At 36.6% G+C, this 24,651-nt stretch overlaps 1 protein-coding gene across 1 annotated transcript in view; it reads left to right on the top strand.

Moving 5' to 3' along the window:
- The window catches only part of PUS7L (pseudouridine synthase 7 like), a 68,831-nt gene extending 46,301 nt beyond the window's left edge, over window positions 1-22,530 (top strand). The window contains exon 10 of the mRNA XM_053661735.1: window positions 21,294-22,530. The gene's annotated coding sequence lies outside the window, so the exon portion shown is untranslated. The remainder of the gene's footprint in view (window positions 1-21,293) is intronic.
- Window positions 22,531-24,651: the final 2,121 nt, after the last annotated feature.

The following is a 24,651-nucleotide window of genomic DNA, read 5'->3' as shown; positions in this document are numbered from 1 at the left end:
CTCTTGTGAGCTCCTCATAAACTAGATTAAGAATTACAAAATTAGTGTGTCTGTGAATTTACATAATAGCTTTGTCAGTTTAGCAGGAAAGTATTTTTACTCAAAAAAACAATTTCTTGGCACCTTTTCTTTATAGGTTCTTAACATATATAGTTTAATTATAAAGTAATAATTTTCATATAAATTGAGAAACAGCTTGCCCACTTATTCAATAGAGCCAGGTGGGATTTTCCTAGAATTTTACAAAATCTATAGATCAATTGGAGGAGTACCTCGTTAACAATATTAGGTTTTCTAATCCATGAACAAAGGATATATTTATATTTTTGGATCTTTAATTTGTCTCAATAATGTTTTATAGTTTTCACTGTATAAATGTTGCACTTCTTTTGCTAAATTCCAAGCATTTTATTATTTTTCATATTATTGTATTTGGAATGTTTTTTGTTTTTTGTTTTGGCATATAAATTTTGAATTATTTAATGAGTTTTGATAGGTTTTATTGATATATTTATCGTCTCATATTGTATTTTAGCTGCTATCATTCTATGAAAAAAAGATAACCTCACAACTTCAAAAACAGCAATTTTATGTGAAGAACCAACTAGACTATTTTGGCATTATTCTCTTGCTACTTGCGTGCTAAATTCATACTCTAACCCAACGGTTTTCAATCTTTTTCATCCAAAGGCACATATAAATAATTACTAAATCCTGTGGCACACTAAAAAATGTTTTTCTGCTGAGCTGACAAAAAAAGGTATCATTTTGATTCATTCACACCAGATGGCTGTTGTTGTGTTGGCTGTTGTCGTTTTTATTTGACAGTCCAAGGGAAAAGAGGTCAGTGCTCCTGACTGAGTGCTCAGGTATTGCATGTTTTACAAATTCTCGTGGCACAGCAGTGGAAAATCACTGCTCTAACCAATGTCTCCCAAACTTCATTACCTTCCTGATTTCATGACTCATGCCATTCAATATATTTTTAAAAATATGATCCCTTTTTAAACTAAAGTAAATTTATCTAAAAGGAATTTTATATCAAGATTTCAAGATATCAAGATAGGGAGCAAATGCACAAATCATTTCTAATATGCAATACTGTTTATATTACTATTAAAATGTTCTTTCATGTGCCACCTAATATTGTTTTTAGGTAATCATACATTTACTACTCTTTGTGATTCTCCACTATAATCAGCATCATTTACTGATGAAACAGAAATTTCCCTGAAATTTATTGTGTGGTGGCTGTGTTTTCTTTTAGTGACATGAAGCAGAGGTTTAGTCTTTATTAGAGTACTTAGGCAAAAGACCAGATTAATTCCTCCAGTTCTTGATTTCCCTTTTCTTGGGAATAGCTAAAGGATATGTATCCAGTTAGTGATCCCCTGATGAATGAAATCTGCTCTCACTCACTGCTCCGTGGGTAACCTCAAGCTGCTATCTTATAAATATGAATAATTTCTTCCTAGAGGATAGAGACTGTGTGTATTTCACTTGCCTCGGGCAGCAGAACATTACACTCATTTGGGCACTTAATAAATGCAAGTTGCTGATATAATGCATTTGTTAATCACCTATCACCCTGAAAAATAATGATGTACACCAAGCTGAGGGTTCTACCCCAGAGTTTTCTTACTTAGGGTTGAACGTCATTGTGAGGCCTCCACTTAAAAGGAAACACAGTAGAAAATTGTTCAGCTTTTCAACACAAAGAGGGAGATTTTGTTCTTGATAATTAGGTTTCTCTTTGAAGCTAGGTGTTACCTGAATCCTTATTTTACTTGGAGAATAACAGTATTTATTTAAATAACAATGTCAAACATTTCATCGGTAAAAGAAAGCTATTTCAACTCTGGAGGTTTTTTTTTTTTTATAATAAATTTTATTTAGTTACTTTTCAAGTACATTTTTTTATCTATTTCTCCCATCCCACCCCCCGCCCTGTCTCCCCCCTCCCTCCAATTTCCCCTCCCCCAGTCCTCATCCCTGTGTCTTTCATATTTGTTCCTCAAACTCCCTCCCCCCTTTTTCCCCTTAAATTCCCTTCCCTCTCCTTTCTGGTCGCTGCCCACTTGTTCTCTATTTCAGTGTCTTTGTTTTTATTCTGCTTGCTTGTTTGTTTTGTTGTTTAGCTTCCTGTTAAAGGTGAGATCATATGGTATTTGTCCTTCAATGCCTGGCCTATTTCACTCAGCATAATGCTTTCCAGTTCCATCCATGTTGTTGCAAAGGGTAGTAGCTCCTTCTTTCTCTCTGCTGCATAGAATTCCATTGTATATATGTACCACAATTTTTTGATCCATTCATTTACTGATGGGCACCTAGGTTGCTTCCAGCTCTTGGCTGTTGTAAATTGTGCTGCTATGAACATTGTGGTGCATAGGTTCTTTGAAATTGATGTTTTAGGATTCTTGGGGTATAATCCTAGCAGTGGAATTGCTGGGTCAGGACTTGAACAGACACTTCTCTAAAGAGGACGTACAGAATATCCAGAGACACTGAAGAGATGCTCAATATCATTAGCTATCAGAGAGATGCAAATTAAAACCACAATGAGATACCACTTTACATCAACTCTGGAGTTTTAAACAACCTTTCAATAAAAACCAGGCCACAGGATCTTTGGCACGAAGAATTAGTTAAGGGTTAAGATGGAGGGAAATTGAGAGTTTTGGCTTATCTCTTTTAAAAAAAATTTCTTATTGTTGGCACTATTGCCGATGTCCTCATTTCCCCCACTTTGACCCCCTCCTCCCAGCGCCTCACCCCCACTTCTCTCTGGCCATCAGCACACTGTTGTCTGTGTCCATGGGTTATACATACATTATCTTCTGACACTAGAGTGTTCAAACATTTAGAGAAACACCAAAACTTTGCCTCATTCCAACTGCCCTATCTGTCTGCATGCTACTCCTGTTTCAAACTCCCAGTGCAGCTTTTTGGGGGCTAGGAACAATTTCAAGAGGGAAAGACCCTTTTCTGTAGTTATTGCCACCATGGTCTGGCAATGCAAGAGCAGAAAGAGTAGTTGTGTTTTAACTAGGAACTGCTAGAGAGGTATAACTCCTGCAATTTGAGTTTGAACATAAATCTCCTAGATGTAGCACTTCAGTGAAAAAGGGGCATGACATTGCCATGAAGCTGAAGAAGGGTAGGTGGGTATCATTTAATAAACATAAAACTGTGGAGCTTTCTAATATAATATAGGCTGTGAATTAAGTTATAGGCTGGCACCATATTGCTATTGGCCTGAATATACACCTGAACTAAATTTAGTGTGTGTGTGTTTTTTTTAAATGTACCTTTTCTAATTTTCCAAAGAAATGGTGAGAGCCTCCGGTCTAAGAGCAAACAGTTAATTGCACTGTGTCGTGACCTGCATCTTTCCTGCCTATAAAATGTGTGTTCCTCTCTTTCTTTTGGTTTCATTGTAACCTTGATTGAAGAGTTGTTAGCTTGATTAAAAAGACGATAGGGCATCTATCTGACTTGTAATCTAAATAGAAATTCAAAGGTGACAGGAAACTCCTTGATCAAATGCCCAGACTAAAGGTAATGTAATTATTTGTCTTCCTGTTGAAAATGCCCTTCATAATTCAAGAGCTTTGGATAGTTGCATGGAGAGTTTAGGATTAATGAAACAGTTGCTGTTTCAAAATTTTTAAATCAAACATCTGTTGGGCTCTATATTTGGTTTTGTGTGTCCTTTGAAAGACAGAGAGGTTTGGTTGTACTATCAAAATGAAAAGCTGGGAGAATAAATTGTTTTGCAAGAGTAAAACTATACCTAGCTCTACATGTATTTACTTAGAATTTTTTATTAGAATAGGAAATGCATCAAATAAGAGAAACACACAGAGATTTGTATCTTTAAGTAATAGAAAGTTAAAGTGAATGACTAGAAAGTCTTCAGCCTAAGGCCTCTTGGCACTCGGAAGACTCAGTCCCCTTGCCAGCACACACACAGACTTCGGCTTTGATGTGCTCCAGATCAGTGGATAAAATAACTTCCCTTTCCTATTCTGTGTCTCCTTTGTATCGGGAGCAGCAAATCTGCCCTTCCTGTGCATTTCTCACCTTCCTTCCCCACCTCCCTCTCCTTTTCCTTTCTTCTTGTTTACCTGGGCCTGCAGTCCTTATTGAAGTCACAACCATTACTTCAGGCTCCTTGTTTGTAGGCCCAGAGCAAGACAAGCACCATCTCATACTCATTTGTCATAAAAATGTGTAGATAAATTGGGATTTCCTTTTTTATGGCCTGTGACCCTAAAGCTTTAAGTAACACAAGTTTCTGAATTAAGTTGTAATTATAATTATATATTATAAATACAAGATGATTAAAAACATGAACTTATTCATTTTGATAAAAGAGTGGTAAATAAATTTTATTGGTAATACATCTCTTAATGAGATGGAAATAAGGTTATTTTCTCTAATTAGTTTATGTATTCATGGGTGACTGTTTATGCTGGAGTGTTTTCTGGGGTGATGTAAAACAGTAAGATTTAGGATGGATGAGAATCCAGCCTTGCCTTCTAGGAAAATGACTGTCACGAAAGGGGATGTGATGAAGGAAAACTTGCCTCTTTATCAAAGGCACTTTCTCAAGCAGGGTCTTGAAACATTTTAGAATCCTTTAGAAAATGGATTACTTTAAGAATACTTGTTAAATTTTTGGAAAAGAATGAGTGTGAAGAAGAAAGTAGGAGGGATAAATACTTATACTGTATTGTGAAATAGGATTGGAGTAAGGCTTCAGAAATGGTGGCTGGCAGCTACGTGCAAAATAAAGAATGACAGCGGTCACCAGAATAGATGATATGTAACAAGATAAGCATGAGTCTACAGGTTACTCCTTTGTGGCTAGGAGCTTAGCCCAAGCCTTGGTTCTCTTTTAGAGACTAAGGACATTCTCTGATACAGAGCCCGCTAGTCCCAACTGGAGTCAGTGTGGGATGTTACCCCAAGGTATCTAGAAACAACAAAGAGATCAAGAGTATTCCAAAGAACCTAGTCTTTCTTCAAGTATATATACCTTTCTATTTTATCCTGTTTACTTTTCTCCGTGGCGCTTGTCTACACTTGCCCATTTAGTCAGGATCTCCTTCTTATCACTGTAATATAAATTATATTGATTTGTTCACTTTTGTATCCTTAGTACATAGAATAATATCTGGAACAAAACAGATACTCAATTGTGTGTGAGCCAAATTAAAGGGAATGGCCATTTGCTTTGGTGACATTAGCCCATGTTTGGAGAAGTATATATAACCTTTAAACCAACTTTCTTTTTTTAAAATATTTTATTTATTGATTTTTAGAGAGAGGGGACGGGAAGGAGAAAGAGTGGGAAAGAAACATCAATGTGTGGTTGCCTCTCATGTGTCCCCCACTGGGGACCTGGCCTGCAACCCAGGCATGTGCCCTGACTGGGAGCCAAATCGGGGTGGGAGCCTTTGCCTCACAGGCCCGCACTCAATCTACTGAGCTACACCAGCCAGGGCTAAACCAAATTCTATAGCCATTTCCTAGTTGAGAAATTTAATTCCAAAGTAAACTGTCTAAATGTTCCAATTCTCTGACTGAATTTCTCAGAGTGAATCTCCTTTGCATTCTCCTTGTCCTGTTATTTAACATTGTGCTTTTTTATAATTTGAAAAATTTATTAGGGGCAGAAATTAATAATTACCCACATCCCATCACCCAGAACTAGTAACTGTTGACATTTCAGATTTTCTGTTTTTTATCTTTTCCCTGTGCGTATTTAAAAAAATTATTAGGTAATAATATACAGTATTAGTTTCCCATGGCTGCTATAATAAATTACTACAAACTGGGTGACTTAAAACAACAGAAATTTATTCTCTCATAGCTCTGGAGGCCCTAAGTCTGAAGTCAGTTTCACTGGGCTGAAACAGAAGGTGTCGGCAGGGCTATACTCCCTTGGTACGCTCTAGGGGAGAATCATTCCTTTCCTCGTCCAGCTTCTCACAGCTGCTGACATCCCTTGGCTTGTGGCTGCATCACTCCAGCCTTCAAGGTCAGCATCTTCAAATCTCTCTGTGTTTTGTCTTCACTTTGCTTTCTCCTCTGTGTCTGCATCAGATCTCCTCTCTTTCTATTATAAGAATACTCATCACTGCATTTAGGACTCATATGGATAATCCAAGATAATCTGTTCTCAAAATCTTTAATTTAATCACATCTACATAGTCTTTGTTTTATAAGATAATATTCATAGGTTCTGTGATCAGAATCTGATATCTCTAGGGGGATATGTTTAGCTTACTATACATATGACTATATAGTCTATTTAGCTGAAAATTTAGGATGTTGCAGAAAAAGCTAAAATCCCATTTGACCTCTGCTCCCAGTTCTGGCCTGCTCTACATTTCCTAGAGCTCACTTCCATGTTTAGTCTGTTGTTCTTTTAGCCCTTTGAAGAATCTTTTACCTCTCTATGTAGGTGTATTCCTGTAAAAATGTATGCATTGTGTACATGCACGTGTGTGTAGGCCCCCCAAATGCTATCAAGCTATTTGACTTTTTGCAACTTGGCTTCTTTTTCCTCAAAATGTTTTAGGGATAAAGTTGCACTGATGCACTTAAATAGGCTTTATTTTTTTTAATTACAGCATTTCATCTTAAATATGTACCACATTCTATCTATTCCCCTACTCTCAGATGTTTAAGAAATTTCTAATGTTTTGGTATTATAAATAATACCCTCATACAGGTGTCCCTCTACACAGATGGGTGCCATTGAAAGAGCGAATGAAAGAACTTTCCCCACAACCTGACCTATAATTCATGTTCTCAAATATTTTAATTTTTGTTTAGGTTATTAATCCATCTAGACTTTATTTATGTGTACTATGTGAGAGAAAGTTATAATTTTAGTTATAACTAAAATTTTTCAAGTTTGTTAGCCAATGTTCAAACTTACTGAGCTTTTTGTACTGTGCCCATTTGTCTCATTTGTCAGGTAACAGGTTAGTTTCTATGCATAAGGCTGCTTATTACTGTGTTTTTATTCTGTACTGTAAAGTGTGTTTTGTAAGTCATTCTATTTACCTTTCTCCACAGCAGTTGTCTACACTGAACTTGCTCATTTGTTCGTGATCTCTTTCCTCCCACTGCAACAGAAACTCTGTCCATCTGTCCCCTTTTGCATCCAGTACACAGAATAACATCTGGCACATATCATATGCTCAATAAACATTTATTCAATTAAAAAGTTTTTATATTGGTCAGCTTATGCAGTCATTTTAAGTGATATTTTCTCTAATATGTTATTACCTTTGTTTTTGTGTTCTGTATCACTAGATGCAAATTTATTTAAAATAACCTTTCATTGGAACTGAAAACTATTTCATAATGTTGGGAGACAGTTCCCTACAGATCTCTTATATTTCTGTGTATCTTGTGAAAAAAGATATTTTTAAGAATTTTTTATACCCATGGGTCAATTTAGCTTGCTGTATGCTGGTGAAAATAATGTTTTATTGGAACTTGCTACATTCATTCACTTACACATAATCTATTTTTGCTTTCACACAATATCACACAGTTGCAGCAGAGACTGTATGGGCCACAAAGTCTAATATATTCACTGTCTGTCCCTTCACATAAATTTTGATGACCTCTGGAATAGCAAATATTCTTGGAAGATAGAAATAGTATCTCCTTCCAGAGCCAAGGGCAGGTTTGTTTAGTGTCCAGTGTAATAAGTGTCATTCTTTGTACAAGGTCAGGCAGTCTTACGGCCCATTATGAAAGATTCAAGTTCCTTAAGCCCAGAATTCTACTCCTGTAATGCAGCCCACTACATGCATGTGCAGACATCACTGGCAGTCTGTGCATCACCTTCTGAAACTGGGACTCGGGGAACGAGTACCAGTACTGACACTCAGGCTGCTGCTATTGCTGCGACCATGAACTATCCTTCATCTCTGACTCCAGATACTCATGGCTTTTAGAAGCATACAGGAAACTGTGACAGGCCAATTTGGTAGCTTGCAAAGAGGATACAATTTCTGACATTTTACAGCTCTTGACCATATATTTCCCAGACTTTACTTCCAAAACTGAAAACTGCTATAATTAATGGCTGCAGAGAAATATTACATTAGCCCTCAAATTGAGATTACAAAACAAGTTCAGAGTGGTCACTGTTTGTAAAAAAAAAATTATATACTACCAACATTTTACTTGTGAAAACTCTATACTCTTATACTTCAAAGAGTATGTATGTTATAAAAAATCATATGGAAACTTTAAAGAAAACTTGGAAAACTGAACAAACAAGTTACTACTAATATTGTCATTGTGACATAGCAACTATTATTAAAATGTCTAGAAATTTCTGCATCTGATCCACTCTGCCATATTTTCTTGAAAGTTTTTAATTTCAATACACAAAGGTAAGCTCATACTTCAAATATGGTAGAGTTTCTTTAAGAACATACGAGGGGTACCCCCCAAAACCTGGAATTTATTTATAAAAAATTGTGTATTTATATTTACATGTTTCAACTTCAATCACCTTCCAAGTACTTTCTATTTGATGCAATACCCCTACCAAGATGGTTTTTCTGCTGCTGGAAACACTTTTTGAACTTGTTGATTTTGATGCCTTTTAGTGCTCCTACCTTTTTTTGTTTCACCTCTTCTACACTGACAAAACGTTTCCTTTTGAGGATGTTTTTCATCTGAGGAAACAAACTTTTTGAGGGTGAGATCCAGTGAATAAGCATGGTGGGGCATGGGGGTCATACCGTTTTTTGGTAAAAAACTGCTGAACAGTTAGCACAGTGTGGGGGGGTATGCCCATAAATCACCCATCAGGAAATGGGCAAACAGGTTCAAAGAGTCTTCAAAAAAATTCACTGAAGCTGGTCGCAATTTCTCACAACAGTTCTAGCTGGCACACTGATACAGACAGGTTCCCAGAACACTCAACTCCTGGGGGAAGCCTGTACCACAAGGGGCCCGCCCTCCAGAAGATAATTCCAGGTTTTTGTGTCCCCCACCTCGTATAATATAAGTGTAATTTGTGATTTTTCTTTTTTCTTTGGCCTTATATATATTTTTATTTTGAACCTCAAAAGAGGATAAAAGATTTACTATCTCCTAATAAGAATTTTTATTTGGCCACATTTATATTGTCCTAATATTCTGGGAATTCTTCAATAATACATATCCACTTTATTTGGTATCATTATTAATTTTCTTAGTTCATAATCCTATTTTTTAACTCTGTAATTGTAGCTCATAGATGTTCTATTTTTTTATCCCCTAAGTCAGCTCCATTCTTTTCCTGAAACATCTGCAAATTTACTATGTTTTCAAGATTTAAAGAGATGTATTTCTTACTTAGAGGAAGAAAAATCACTAATTTTGGTAAATCACTAGTTTATGAAATCTTGAATCATTGATCTAAAATCTGTACTTAAAAAACATGACTATTTTCCATGATTCGTGTGATGATATTCATAGTTTGAACAGCAGAAATAAATGCACGGGATCCTTGAGTGTCAATTAAAAGAGAGTTCTGCGTGAAGTCTGAAATAAGAAGAAAATCAAGTGAATAACATTTAACACTGAACTTGTTCAATAAAAGAGATCATAAAAATAAAATCTGTATTATTGAAGCAATTATTGCAGCCTCATATTTACAAAAAGGCCGTAAGAAACTCATTCATGCACACATTTTTCATTAATTCAACCCTCTATGTTAATCTCTTTTTAAAATAATTGAAATGATGCCCCATAGTCAATACAATGTTATCAGTGTATTATTCTATTTACAGCATATTTTCAGAAAGATAGTGGGTCACAGATGATATGAGTCCTCATGAACTATTTTGTTATAAAAAAGGGTTCATGACCCTTCAAGAAAAGTGATTTTATTATGCAAATAAGAAATAGTGAAGGAGATCCTATTTTTAAAATGAAGTTTTATTTATTTTGACAGTTGAATAAAATAACATTTTTTTGATAAAAAATTTTATTTAAGACAGAAACCAACCATCTTAAAAATAACATCATTACAGATGTTTACATTAATGTGAAGAATGTGATTCAAGAAGAAAGATGTTTAAAAGGGATGCAATTATCTTCCTTTTTTAGCAACATCAAAAATGGTTGTGAGATTTTGCTGCCTGTTTTCTTCTATGATTTTTATGATTTTGGGTCTAACATTTAAGTCCTTAATCCATTTTGAAATTTTTTTTGTGTGGTGTAAGAAGGGGGTCTACTTTCATTTTTCGGCATGTATCTGTTCAATTATCCCAACACCATTTATTGAGTAAACTATCCTTAGCTTATTGTATGTGCTTGCATCCTCTATTGAACATTAATTGACTATTAAGGTGTGGGTTTATTTCTGGGGTCTTTATTCTGTTCCATTGATCCATGTGTCTTTCTTTATGCCACTACCATGCTGTTTTGATTACTATTGCCTTATAGTATAGTTCTATATTAGGTAGTGTGATTTCTCCAACTTTGTTCTTTCTCAGGATCAGTGTTGTTATGAGGGCTCTTTTGAGGTTCCATATAAATTTTTGAAGTATTTGTTCTAGTTCTGTGAAATACATCATTGGAATTTTTATAGGAATTGCATTGAATCTATAGATTGCTTTGGGTAGTGTGAACGTTTTAATGATGTTAATTCTTCCTATCCATGAACATGGTATGTGCTTTCACTTATTTGTATCTCCTTCAGTTTCTTTCTTCAGTGTCTTATAATTTTTTGAGTACAGGTCTTTTACATCCTTGGTTAGGTTTATTCCTAGGTATTTTATTCTTTTTGAAGCATCGTGAATGGGATTGTTTTCTTAGTTTCCCTTTCTGTTAGTTTGCTATTGGCATATAAAAATGCAACTGATTGCTCACCGCAATATTTTATCAGATAAATCTCCCCAGTCAAGGGAAGCAAAACAAACAAATGGAACTACGTCACACTAAAAATTTTGCACATCAAAATAAAATATCAACAAAATAGAAATACAACCCATAGAATGGGAGAATATATTCACTGATACATCCTATAAGAGGTTAATATCCAAAATTTGTAAAACTTACAAAACTCAACATCAAGAAACAAACAATGCAATTAAAAAATTGGCAAAAGACCTGAATAGACACTTCTCTAATGAGGATATACTGATGGTCAATATACATATGAAAAGGTGCTCCATGTGACTAGTCATCAGAGAAATGCAAATTAAAGCCACAGTGAATATCATCACACCTATCAGAATGGCTATCATCAATAAATCAACAAACAACAAGTGCTAGTGAGGATGTGAAGAAAGGGGAACCCTTTTGCACTGTTGGTGGCAATGTAGATTGGTGCAGCCACCATGGAAAGCAGTATGGAGATACCTCAAAAAATTAAAAATGGATCTGCCTTTTGACCCAAGGATCTCACTTCTGGGAATATATCCAAAGGAGCCCAAAGCACTATTTCAAAAGAACATAAGCACCCCTATGTTCATTGCAGCGTTATTTATAATTGCCAAATTATGGAAGCAGCCCAAGTGGAGAACATTATGCTGAGTGAAATAAGACATTCAGAGGAAGACAAATACCATGTGATGTCACTCATATGGGGAATCTAATGAACAAACTGAACTAACAAGCAAAATGGAGATGAACTCATACATAGATAGTGGGATGACCCACTAAGGGGAGGGAGGGCAGGGGCTGGAGGGATGGAACAAAAAGTAAAAAGGACTCATGGGCATGAACAATAGTACAGTGATTTCATTGGGGGTGGGGGGATGTATGGGGACTAAATGGTAATGGAAAAAATACAATAAAATAGATAATAAAAAATGATTGTAAAAAGTCTGGGTTTTTTTTGGTTTTCATAAGACTGTATGAACTTGAACTAGCCAGGAATTATACTTTCTTATTGCCAAAGACATTAGTCAGGTTAATACTCAATGAGGAAAGGATTTTTGGAAGCCTCAAAATAAAATGTGTGATTATACTGTCAGTAAATGTTCTGGGTAGGTCAGCCAGTCCCCATCATCTTAACAGTTGCATGTCAAGATTAACCATGGGCTACTATGAAGACTACTTAGAGATTTGGCCATTATTTGTGATTTCACCTTTCCCCTCATGACTTTCCAACTTTAATGTTAACCACCTCTTTTTAATAACTTTCCTGGAAATTGGTGCATTTGTTCCACTTCTTCCTTGTGTCCTCCAGCTATGCCAAAGGCTGCTGTATTTCTGCTGCTGAACCGTCAGAAAATTCAACCATCTTCTCTTCATACAAGCCAAACTCAGCTTCAATGCTAACAGCTGGGCCACATGCCAAGGTCTTGCTTTTAGTTATTTTTGCCTGGTTATTTATTATGAAGAATGAATCACATGTGGTTTATTAGGAAAGCATTATTAATTGTAAAGAGCTAAGACCATAATAAATTTTACAGTGTGGTAACAAAGAATTTGATGGCTCACCAATTAAAACTACAAAATTATCATCATGACTGGTAAGTTAGAGTCAGATAATGGAATTGTTGGGGTTTGTAATTGGACTATTAACAACAAAAACAACATTTTTTAATTTCTATAATGCTTTCCAGGTTTATATAAGAGCCAACTGGATCTACACAACAACTTTATGAGTGAGTGTTTTTATAAACTCCATTGGGCCCATCAATGGTAAAATTTTTATAAACTTTACAGTTGATGGGCCTAAGGCTTAGGAAGATTAATGACTTGTCCCAGGAAATACACCAAGTGAGTTTCAGAGAGGGTCCTGCATTCTGGTGCGTGGCTTCTTCTATGGCAGCATGCTACAATAGGAGTTAATAGAGAAGGGATAAGTTATGTTTCTAGTGGAGACAAAGAAAGAAGATAATCAAATTTCTCATAATCTTCCAGGATTTTTTTTCCTTTTTTATTTGGCCAGAAAATGGCCTTTACTATTCCAAATTATTGCTGAAATGTGTTTACTTGAGGGTGGGGAATGAAGGATGTTTTCTGTCTTTTCTACCCATCTTCATTAAAGTGAACTTATTTATTACAGTTGTTACTTCGACTTAGCGACTTTGGTAGTAGAGTTTCTTTTGCAGTTCATAACTGAGAAAGTCACTTTTAATAGGAAACAGGAATCTGCTTTCAAGGGGGTGGTGGGGCTGTGATGGGGAAGATGGGGAGAGAGAAGAGTGTGGGAGTTAAAGGGTAGGAAAAGGAACCCTGGACAAATGTAGCCCATTCTCTTCTGTGCTAAAGGCCCGACGAGAAACCTGGGATGGAAGTAAAGCAAGACTGGTAGGGTCAGCAAGATGATAACCTGATTCAATTTTCTTTCCTGCCTCGTTCATCTTACCCTGGTTGTGCTCGATTTTCAGAAAGACACTGTCAGAAGATAGAGTTTCATGGTGCAGCACTTCTGTGTCTGTCAGTTGAGAGAACAGTCTGTTGTGGTTAAGATTGACGGGGGTGAACTGAGGTGGGTGGGGAGGCAGAGGCAGTAGCTGCCTCCTGTGCTTTGTTCCACCATTAATGGGAAGCAGGCAGTCCAAACACCTCCTGGAAATGCTCAAATCAGCCTCAGTTAGACATTGTGCACATTACTGTGGTACCCTTTATTCAGTCTTTCAACTGTGAGCATGCACACCCATTCAAAGAAGTCACCGACATTTTTACACCATGCTTCATTCTAGGAAGTCTTATCTGAATTGAAATTAGTGAGCACCTTCTTAGGATTGGGTTACATGCCAATGCACATATTTGCCTTTCACAGACCATTCTCTGAGTGACCCAAAAGGCAGCTGGGCATTTTCTGTTGGAAGAGAGAATTCTTTATAAGGAAGGCCTTGTGTTTGGTAAAGAAATTTTTCCTAAATTGAAATACAATGGATGAATTAGAGATTCTTTTTCAATTTAATAACTAAATATCCTTTAAAACATGAACATTTATTTTAAATGTTCATAAAATGTTCTTAATATGTTCCAGGATATATTTTTCTACATAAGTTCCTCCTTGTTCATTGAGTACCTTCATACTTAGAAAATTTCCATTCCTTAATTTATATTCACTTGATGAGTGGATTATATAAGTACTAGAGATAAAGAATATTTTAAAGAATAAAAAATAATTTTGTTAAATATTATTTTAAAAATATTTTTTAAAAGTTTTGGAAGTTTTAAATAAATATTTAAGTTCAGGGGTTTGATAGTCTGATTTTGTGGTAGACTAGGTCATTAATCAGTAGGATATAAATTATATGATGAGTCAATGACTGGCCCTGTGAGATTATCATCTGTAGACAAATAACTAAATTATTTGTTTGGGTGAATTAAATGTGTATTATACTATTTTGTAGATTTCCACAGCTTGATTATAAATACTGCTTTTAGGGAATTTACCATGAACCTATATATTAAGTTTACAGACGGTTATTTGCATACAACGTTTGCTTCTTAATCTGAGGACACGTTTCAACTTCAAAAGATACTAGCAGTTTATAATGAAGTGAATATCACTTACTTTTCTGATTCAAGATAAGTGTTTGACAAATGCAAACACTGCTCCTCAACATTTTTTCTTTAATTTACATACTTTTCTGGTACTTAGAAATATCATAATTATCTAGCACCTCAATCAGGACTGTTATGGTTCATATTCTCTATTATTTCTTTAATTATTGACTTGTATATTCTTGTGTAGTTTAATTCAGGCCAAAGTGACTATTAGTGAAAGGCTTTGGATGATTGGGTGGTGATTACAATTGTGTTCTTACTATAGGTGTGGAAAGGGCCAGTTGTGAATTGCTTCTAGGAAGAATCTATTCCAGTCTCTATGCTGTGGATAAGGGTTGCCTTGAAGGGTTTGAGAGAGAGTAGTATATCTTATGTTTTTTCACTTATTTTCTAAAGTCTGAAAATTCTGATTTATCTTGCAAGCATAAAATGGGATCTTAAATTTTCGAAAGACAGCAAGACAGAAGGTAAACAGTTCCACCTCATATAGAAGCAGTAAATTCACATTCCTTTAAATTCTGAAAGGCTGTTTAGAAACTGTACTTCTATACAGTTTGGACACCCCCTTTGTTCATGAAGGAAAGATATGAACTAATCAGAGGAGGAAGACTCCACAGAGGCAAAAACGTGATTAGAAAACCAGAAGAGATTATTGTCAAGCTTGTCAAGGGAGCAAAGTTTCCACAGACAATGCACGGGAACACTCTCAGTGTAGCAGAAAGGTCCAGTGAAATAAAGACGGAGAAGATTGCGTTGCATTTGGAATTTTGGAGTTCATCTGTGACGTTACTGAGAGCAGCTTCAGTGAACACTTGGAAATCAGGTTGCTGACAAAATGGGATGTGAAAAATTAGAGACAGAGATCAGGTTAATTTTTCAAGTCTGAGTGGTGAAGGAAGGCAGTGGGGTGGCAGAGGAAATTACAGGGCTATGGGGGAGTTTTGATGAAAGAAGGCAAATGAGAGTGTGTACGTACTTAGCGGGGAAAAGCTCAGGGCCAGGAGAGAAGGTAAAAGGAGGAAGAAGAGAGGTGACCAGTTAAATACGCATTGAATATATTAATTCCTTTATCTTATTAGTACAAGTAGAGTTATACTAAGAAGTCCCTTCTTCTTTGAACTCCATTTAAAGTTCAAAAACAGGGCAAGAAAAAAATAATTTCTAAAAGTTAAAAAGTTGTATTTGTGTCTAAAGTTCATTGATGATGCATACTGCCCCAAGCTATTTTAAAAATCTACGTTCCTCATTCTTTTTCCTTATCAAATTTTATCTAGTTGGGGAGTGTTTTCTATTTCCTGTTTTGGGAAATAATTAAGGTAAGATTAATATTATTTTTTAAATGTTTAGGAAAAATTTACCAATCGCCACCTGTGACTAGATTTTTATTTGTGAGAAGATTTTTCATTATTACTCAATTTATTTAATAGATGAAGAAATATATATTTCCTTCACCAGATTAGGGAAATTTTTGGTTATTTTTCTTCAAATAGGTTCTCCATCCCTTGCTCGCCCTCCTCTCCTGGCATTCCCATGATGCTGATGTTGTTACACTTCATGTTGCCCAAAACATTTCTTAAGCTCTCTTCATTTATTTTGATTTTTCTTCTTGCTGCTCTTCCTGGGTGGTTTTCTCTACCTTGTCTTCCAAATCACTGATTCAGTCCTCTGCTTCATCTAACCTACTGTTTATTCCTTCCAGTGTATTATTTATTTCAGATATTGCATTCTTTATTTCTGAGTGGTCCTTTTTAATGGTTTCTATGTCTCTTTTCATGCTGTTGAATATCTTTATAATCATTACTCTAAACTCTCTGATAAACTGCTTGTCTCCATTTCATTAGTTCTTCTTCTGGAGAATCCTCTTGTTCTTTCATGAGGTCTGTTTCTTTGTCTTCCCATTTTGGCTGCTTCTTTGTATTTGTTTCTATGTATTAGGTAAGTGGGCCTTTGCTAGATGCTGCTTGTGCTTTGTCAACCTGCTTGGAGCTATCAGCGATCCACAGTGTGTGGCTCCCTCTGCTGGGGCTGTCTGTGTACAGAAAGAAGAAATAACGTATTTATACACACAGGACTATTCAAAGTCTCTGTTTCTTCTCTGTCAGTGTCGGTAAGTTGTGTTTTTCTAGAAATGTGTCTATTTTATTTAAAATTTAAAATTGATTAACATAAAACTTTTTGCTAATTAAAAAAAACATTTTATTTATTTATTTTTGGACAGAGGAGAAGGGAGGGAGAAAGAGAGGGAGATCAATATGTGGTTGGTTCTCGAGCACCCCCCTACTGGGGACCTGGACCACCCAGGCCTGTGCCCTGACTGGGAATCAAATCGGGGACTCTTGTGGTTCACACATCAGCTTTCAATCCACTGAGCCACACCAGATGGGGCTACTAATTTTTATTGTCTTCAAATATTGGTAGGGATTATAAATTATAATTATTAATTAATTAATTTATTTAAAATTTATTTTTTTATTGATTATGCTGTTAGAGTTGTTCTATTCCCCCCTCATTCCCCTCCACCCTACCCCCTGTCTTCACCATTACCCCCCTTTAGTTTATGACCACGTGTCTCAAGTTCTCTAGATTCTATATTTCCCCCACCATTCTTGCCCCCCCATCTATTTTCTATCTACTGTCTATGCTACCTATTTTCTGTACCTTCTCCCCCCTTCTCCTCCTCCCACTCCCCTGTTGCTAACCCTCCATGTGATCTTCATTTCTATGGTTCTACTCCTGATCTAGCTGTGCTTTTAGTTTGCTTTTGTTTTAGGTATGGTTGTTAATAACTGTGAGTTTGTTGTCGTTTCACTGTTCATGTTTTTTAAACTTCTTTTTCTTAAGTAAGTCCCTTTAACATTTCATGTAATAAGGGCTTGGTGATGATGAACTCCTTGAATTTGGTCTTATCTGAGAAGCACTTTATCTGTCCTTCCATTGTAAATGAAAGCTTTGCTGGATAGAGCAATCTTGGTTATAGGTCTTTGGATTTCATGACTTGGAATACCTCTTTTCAGCCCCTTCTTGCCTGTAAGGTCTCTTTTGAGAAATCTGCTGACAGTCTGATGGGAACTCCTTTGTAGGTGACTGTCCCCTTATCTCTTGCTGCTTCTAGGATTCTCTCCTTCATTTTAATATTGGCTAATGTAATGATGATGTGCCTTGGTGTGTTCCTTCTTGGGTCCAACTTCTTTGGGACTCTCTGAGCTTCCTGGATTTCCTGGAAGTCTATTTCCTTTGCCAGATTGGGGAAATTCTCCTTTATTATTTGTTCAAATAAGTTTTCCATTTGTGGCTGTTCCTCTTCCCCTTCTGGTACCCCTATAATTCGTATGTTGGAGCATTTAAAGATGTCCTGGAGGTTCCTAAGACTCTCCTCATTTTTTTGAATTCTTGGCTTCTTGACTCTTTTCTGTTTGGCCATTATTTGCTTTCTTCTGGTCCACTCCATTGATTTGAGTCCCAGTTTCCTTTTCATCGCTATTGGTTTCCTGTGCAATTCCATTCATTTCAATTAGTTTCGCCTTCATATGTTTGTCTAATTTGTGGCTATAATCAACCAGTTCTGTGAGTATCCTGATCACCAGTGTTTTAAACTGTGCATCTGAGAGTTTTGCTATTTCTTCATCACTTAGATTTATAGGTTCTGGGGCTTTGAGATCTTCTTGAGCCATTTTTGGTCTGTTTGCGCCGTTAAGTATGAGGAGTGGAGCCTTGGACTCCCAGGTCACTGGGCTGTGACGCTGTATGTGGAGGCGGGGTCAGAGCAGGGAAATGGCGGCCCCCTCTGCTGTTTCTCGCAGCCGGGTGAAGAGCAGAGCCTTAGGTTGTTCACTGGGGCAGGGCCACTTAGGTCGCTGGATTATGACGCTATATGTGGAGACGGGGTCGGAGCAGGGAAATGGCGGTGCCCTCCGCCTCTGCTTGCCGGTGGGGCTGCTGGCTCTCGTCCAATTGCCCACTCCCTCGCTTGTCTATCCACACACGAATGCGTGACCACAGTCAACCCACAGCCCTGCTCCCTCGCTGTTTCCCCGTGGTCCCTTGCTGAGTTGCCCACAAGGTCCAACCCTGCGCCTGGATTCCGCGCGCCTGAGTCCGTCTGACTGAGTTTTCCTGTGCTACCCCGCTCTGCCAGCTGCTGGTTTCGCCCCTCTTACCGGTCAGGCTGAAGAATTTGTTGTTATCAGACTTCCGAAAAGTTCAATTTTCTGTGTTCTGGGTGTGTTTTCTGTTGCTATTATTTAGTTGTCTCTAAACTTGGTTGTATGAGGAAGCATGGCGTCTCCAGCTATGCCTCCATCTTGGCGGTATAAATTATTTCTTAATGTGGTAGTCTATATATTTTCTCTTTTTCTTTAGTTAATATTTTCAGGGATTTATAAGTTTTACTAGTCTTTTCAAAGAATAAGCTTTTGGCTTTGCTTCTCTTCTTCTATTGTAAGTTTTTAAAAAATATTTCATTGATTTCTGCCCTTATCTTTATTATTTACTGTGTTCTACCTTCTTTTACACAGTTTATTATTCTTTCTCTAACTCCCTGAAGTGGATACCCAGGTAATCTGTTTTTCATCATTGATTCTTTTCCAACACAGCATTTAAAGACAAACTCTCTTTCAAGCACAGCTCTGCTAGCATCATATAAGTTTCGAAATATCACATAATCATTACAATTCAATTCAAAATATTTTTAAATTTATGCATTTACTATTTAACCCATGAGTGATTTAGAAGTAGATCCTTGAGTTTCAAAATATTTGAGCTTTTTGAAATGATAGTTATAATTTTGTTATTGATTTCTAGCTTAATCTTCTTACTGTAACAGGACCTCTGTCTGTTGATCTAATCATTTAAACTTGATAAGATTTGCTTTTGATATTGTAAATTCTGGTAAATGTTTTATGCACACTCACAAATGATGCATATTCTGAAATTTGGAGTGTAGTGTTCTACAGCTGTCAGATCGGTTTAGGTAATTATGTCATTCAGGTTGTCTACGTTCTTCTCATTGTGTGTGTCTTTGGTTGTTCTGTCAATTGTTGAGAGAAGTGTGTTAAAATCTTTCATTCTGATTCCAAATTCTGCTTCTCCTTGTTATTTTTATCAAATTTTGCTTTATACCTTTGAGGCTATGTTACTCTGCGAACAGATTTGAATTTTACATCTTTCTGGTGGATTTACATTTCTACCATGATGAGATATCTCCATTTCTAGTAATGTTTCTGACTTAAAGTTTATTCTGTCTGGTATAACTATATAAGTATAACTAGGTAAGAATATTGTTTTCTTAATGTTTACATAGTATATATTTATTTATTTTAAAATTTTTTCAAAACTTTGTGTCTTGATGTGTCTCTTATAAGCATATAATTCTTATTTAATACATTGTACTAATCTTTGAGTTTTAATAGCAGTATTTTAAATCTATTATTTATTTATTTTCTTGCATTTTATTTTTTTCCTTTCCCTCCATTCTTTCTTCTTTAGGATTAATCAGGTAATTAATCAGGTAATTTTTATTATTCTTTTTTAATAGTGTGTAATAAACAAAAAGATGAGAAATTTGTACTCACTTTATACTTTATTTTCATGCACTCACTTTTTCATGTTCTTATATTTTATTTATTTATTTATTTTCTCTTCAATACAGTAATTTTATCTCCTTCAGGTATATATCCAAAGTGGAATGGATTGCAAGATCCTATAGTTGTTCTATTCTTAATTTTTAATGTTTTGAGGACTCTCCATACTGTTTGCCATCACAACCGTACCAATTTGCCCCTCCACCAATGGAGCACAAGGACTGCTTTTCTTCATGTTCTCACCAATACGTGTGGTCATTGACTTTCTGATAATAACCATCGTAATTGGTATTAGGTGGTATCTCTCTGTGCTTCTGATTTGCATTTCCCTGATAATTAGTGATGTTGAGTATTGTTTCATATATTCTTGTTGAGTGTTTGAATGTCTTCTCAGGATAAATGTCAATTCAGGTCCTTTGCACATTTAAAAAACTTTTATTATCCTTGTATTTAAAAATAGATGATGTAGCCTTGGCTGCTGTAGCTCAGTGGATTGAGTGCAGGCCTGCAAACCCCATGATCACAGTTCGATTCCCAGTCAGGGCACATGCCTGGGTTGCAGGCCAGTTCCCAGCAGGGGACTCATGAGAGGCAACCACACATTGATATTTCTTTCCTTCTCTCCTTCCCTTCCCCTCTATAAATAAATAAATAAATAATTTTAAAAGATATGATGTAAAAATTAATTTGTCTGTCTTGCTCAGAGTTTCCAAAAAGTTATTTTGGACAGTTTATCACAGCATTTTCTAGTGCCTCCAGGTGAAATCAGTGAAAGCCAATTCTTCTGTAAATACCTGAGAGGTATTATTCTATAAATACTGCAGAGACAATTATTAGGTATCTTGGTTCTTATTTTTTCTATTAAGTAGTATTATGACAACAAAACAAATATAGAAGTCTTTCTTTTGTTTCAATGCTTCTTCCTGTTAGACTCTAAGTAAATTTATAAAAATACTTGTACCTGTCGAAGCAGGGTAACTAAATGTTACTTCACATTAGAAGTTCAATTCATTCTATTAGTGTATTTGTACTGAAGAAAATAATTATGAGATAAACTGAAAACCTGAATTTATGTTGTTTGTGAGTGCCTGAAATTTTCAGTTTTTCTCTTGTCAGCGAATTCAGTGGCAGCAAATTGAATTTGTATTGTCATTCAAACGTTTTGCCCCTAGACTCTAACTTTGGCCTGCATTTCCTCAGCAGCTGATTAAGTGCTCGCCAAGTGTTTGTGGTGACTGTTTCTGCGAAGTGAAGCACCTCCAGTGTGTCTCCCTGGAACCAGAATCTCGCATCCCGAGAAGATCGTCGTTCTACCGATGGTGAGAAAAGACAGTGATGTAAATACAGATTATCTTCTCTCCTCTGTTGTTCTCTCGTCCTATCCCCAAATGAGCGCAAACGACATAAACCGACCGAAGTCTTCCAAACACATGGGATGTGTTCAGAACAACAAATCAGTCAGGATAAAAATAAAAAGGTAGCTCTAAGCACCACAATACTTACTTAATAGATACGTATCTAGCGTTAATCACGTGTGAGATCTTGTGCTAAACATTCCTAAATGTTAACTCATTTTGAGGCTCCTAACGACCATAGGAGGTAGATGCTAATATTATTACCCACATTTTCACGCAAGGAAATTTAGGCACTGAGAGGTCGAGTGGCATGGCCAAGATCACAAAGAGCTTGTTGTATTCTTGTAAGGAAAAAGTGATGGCTTTGTGAATCTGCACTCAAAGCGAGTTCTTTGCCTTACAATTTGTATGTAGTGTACTGGCGTGTCTCTTTCATGAAACTGTAAGAAACGTAAAGACAGAAACATGATCTGATCTACCTTTGTATTTTCTGAGGTTCTAGCAAACGACACCACAAACATTTAACCATTTTTACTCTGAATGGAATATCATTTGCAGATACACTAATAGTCCCTTGTTACAAACCTTGTATTGCCCAGAATTAGGCCTTTACTCTCTCAGATTGCATAATTGCCCAGTAATAGAGTCAGTATAAGGCCATTGAATTGAACATCTCCAGGTGCCACTCATATGCCACACATGGCAAATGGTACAACCTACATTGCCAGGTGCACTGGCCCTTTGCACCAGCCAGTATTGTTTGGTCTAAGTCATTAATTATAAATGCCCGTGTCTATGTAGATAATGTATGCTGGTAACCCCGAGAAAGTGAACAGAAGGTGTAATAGGGTTAATTGAATTGAGTAATTTCTCATTCACTGAGATGCCGTGATTAGAAACTGGATTCTGGAGTCAGAATACCTGATTCAAATTCAGACTTTTCTCTTTACTAGCTGGTTACCTCTGACAAGTCTATCATTTGAGGCTTCAGAAAGTCCTCATCTATAAATGGGATTCTTAGTTACTACCTCCTAGGATTTTTGTGAAGACTAAATGAGTTAAAGAAAGAAAAGTGCTTAGAATAGTGCCGACCTTTTAGTATGGAAACAACAAATGTTAACTATATCTAAAATTATTATAAATAAATAAAATTATTATAAATATAATGATTACATTAAGAGTGTTTAATATACTATATGGACAATTACTTAATCTCCCAGGGCCCAGGTTTCCTCATTATAAATAGAGATGAGGAAGCAGAGGTGAGGCGGGTCAGATCCGGGGTGAAGGGGTGGGAGGTGGGGATGGAGAAAGGTGCACTGAGAGCAGCACTCACCTGGCATGCCTACCTCACAAGCAGTAAAGTGCATATGTACCTGCTTATTTTGTTGTAGTTGGACCCCCGAGATCACCCTTAGATTTGATGGTTTGCTAGAAGAATCATAGAACTCAAAAGCTGTTATTCTCATGGTTATGGTTTATTGTAGCAAAACAATGTAGATTACAATCAGCACTGAAAAAAAGGTGCATAGGGTGGAGAATAGGAGAGACAAGACTTGCTTTTCATTGTTCTCTACCAGTGGGGTCACACAGACAGCAAGCAATGCTTAATGTTTCCACCAATGACATGTGACAATGTATGTGGCTAACCAGCAAGCTCACTGGACCCATGGTGTCCAGGGTTAGTATTGGAGGGGTCAGTCATGTTGTCGTGCAGTGCTACTGTGACTGGCTGTAGGTACTCAGTCTCCAGTTTCTCCCAGAGGTCAAATTGATACAGCATGGAGGAGGGTCCCAGACAAGCAAACATAAGCATTCACTATAAATCACGCTGCTAACAGCCAGTCTGGCATGGCCCAAGGCCCAGGTATACAGAGCCACTTTGATCAGACAGGCTATCCCCAAGGCTTAGAGCTTATCTGCTGGGAGTCAGTTAAGGGCTAGTCCTGAGGGCTTTTGGGATGCCTAAGGTCTGAACAAACCAGACCCGAGTTAACTGTTTCTGTACACGCACGCACACACACACACACATATGTATATAAGATTTTGGTGATGGTGGGTTTAGGAGAAAAATTATTTAATTATAAACTTTTAAATAAACTTTGTAAATACAACTACTAAATTAATAACTATATTCAACTATCACCATCACCATATCAACTTCTCACACACATAGTAAGATGTTATTAAAATGCATAAATTTGAAATATAAAGCTTATTTTCTGGCATTCCTATATATAATTATTGTCTTGATCAGTTGCCAGCTTGGAATCTGTATTTTATTATGCATATGTATCACAAAGAGCTTATTCATCCAACTTTTTTCTAAACTATGTTATTTTTCACAGCTAAAACTACAAAATACTATTTTACATGGGAATGTTGACCAGAAGCAGAAAAAAAATCAATTTTATTTTACTTGGAATATCCTCAGGAAATGGAGAGGGTCCTGGCAATTGGCTTTGGCTACAGTTGCAGTGACCAGCCAATGAGGGCTGCAGGCAGGGGCTCAAGACTCTCCCTACACTGAGGGCTGTGAGCTTGGAGTGATGAAGGCACCAACTGCTTCAGAAGGAATGGAGTCCAGACTTTATATGAGAAGAATATTTTGGACCATAATAATAATATGAGGCCATGGAAAATTTCTGGAAACCACTGAGCTAGATAACCCTCCTGATTTCCACAGCAAATTACCTAATTGGAGGGAATACAAATTTTTAAAAAAATTTAGACATTGCTTTTAAGGTGTTTTAATATAACTTACAGAAATAAAGCTAATAGGAATGAAAGAATACAAAGGAATTACATGCCACATAAATAGACTAACTATACATATAGAAATCCGATGGTTTTAGAGTGGTGGGAAACCTCTGGGAAGATGTGAAATTTGATCTGGGTTGTAAAGAACTAGTAGGATTTGAGGGGAGGGGGATAAAGGGGGAAGGAACAAGTCAAGGAACATGAATAGAGGACTCATGGGCATGGACAATGGGGTGGGGATTGACTGTGGGAGGGGGGTGGGGCGGGAGAGAACAACGGGGTGGGGGGGAAAGGGTGGGACAACTGTAACTGAACAACAATAATTTAAAAAAAAAATAAAAATAAAGAACTAGTAGGATTTGAAAGAGTAGAAGGAGAGAGGCCATTTCTAGTCGGGAGGAAGAGCATGAACGGAGGCACAGAGGAGCTGCCTAATACATAGTTCA

This window comes from Artibeus jamaicensis, unplaced genomic scaffold (assembly GCF_021234435.1).
Source record: "Artibeus jamaicensis isolate MK-2021 breed Jamaican fruit bat unplaced genomic scaffold, CSHL_Jam_final contig_233, whole genome shotgun sequence".
Taxonomy (NCBI): domain Eukaryota; kingdom Metazoa; phylum Chordata; class Mammalia; order Chiroptera; family Phyllostomidae; genus Artibeus; species Artibeus jamaicensis.
Note: the sequence above shows the minus strand (reverse complement) of the source record. Positions and strands in the feature narration are given on the sequence as shown.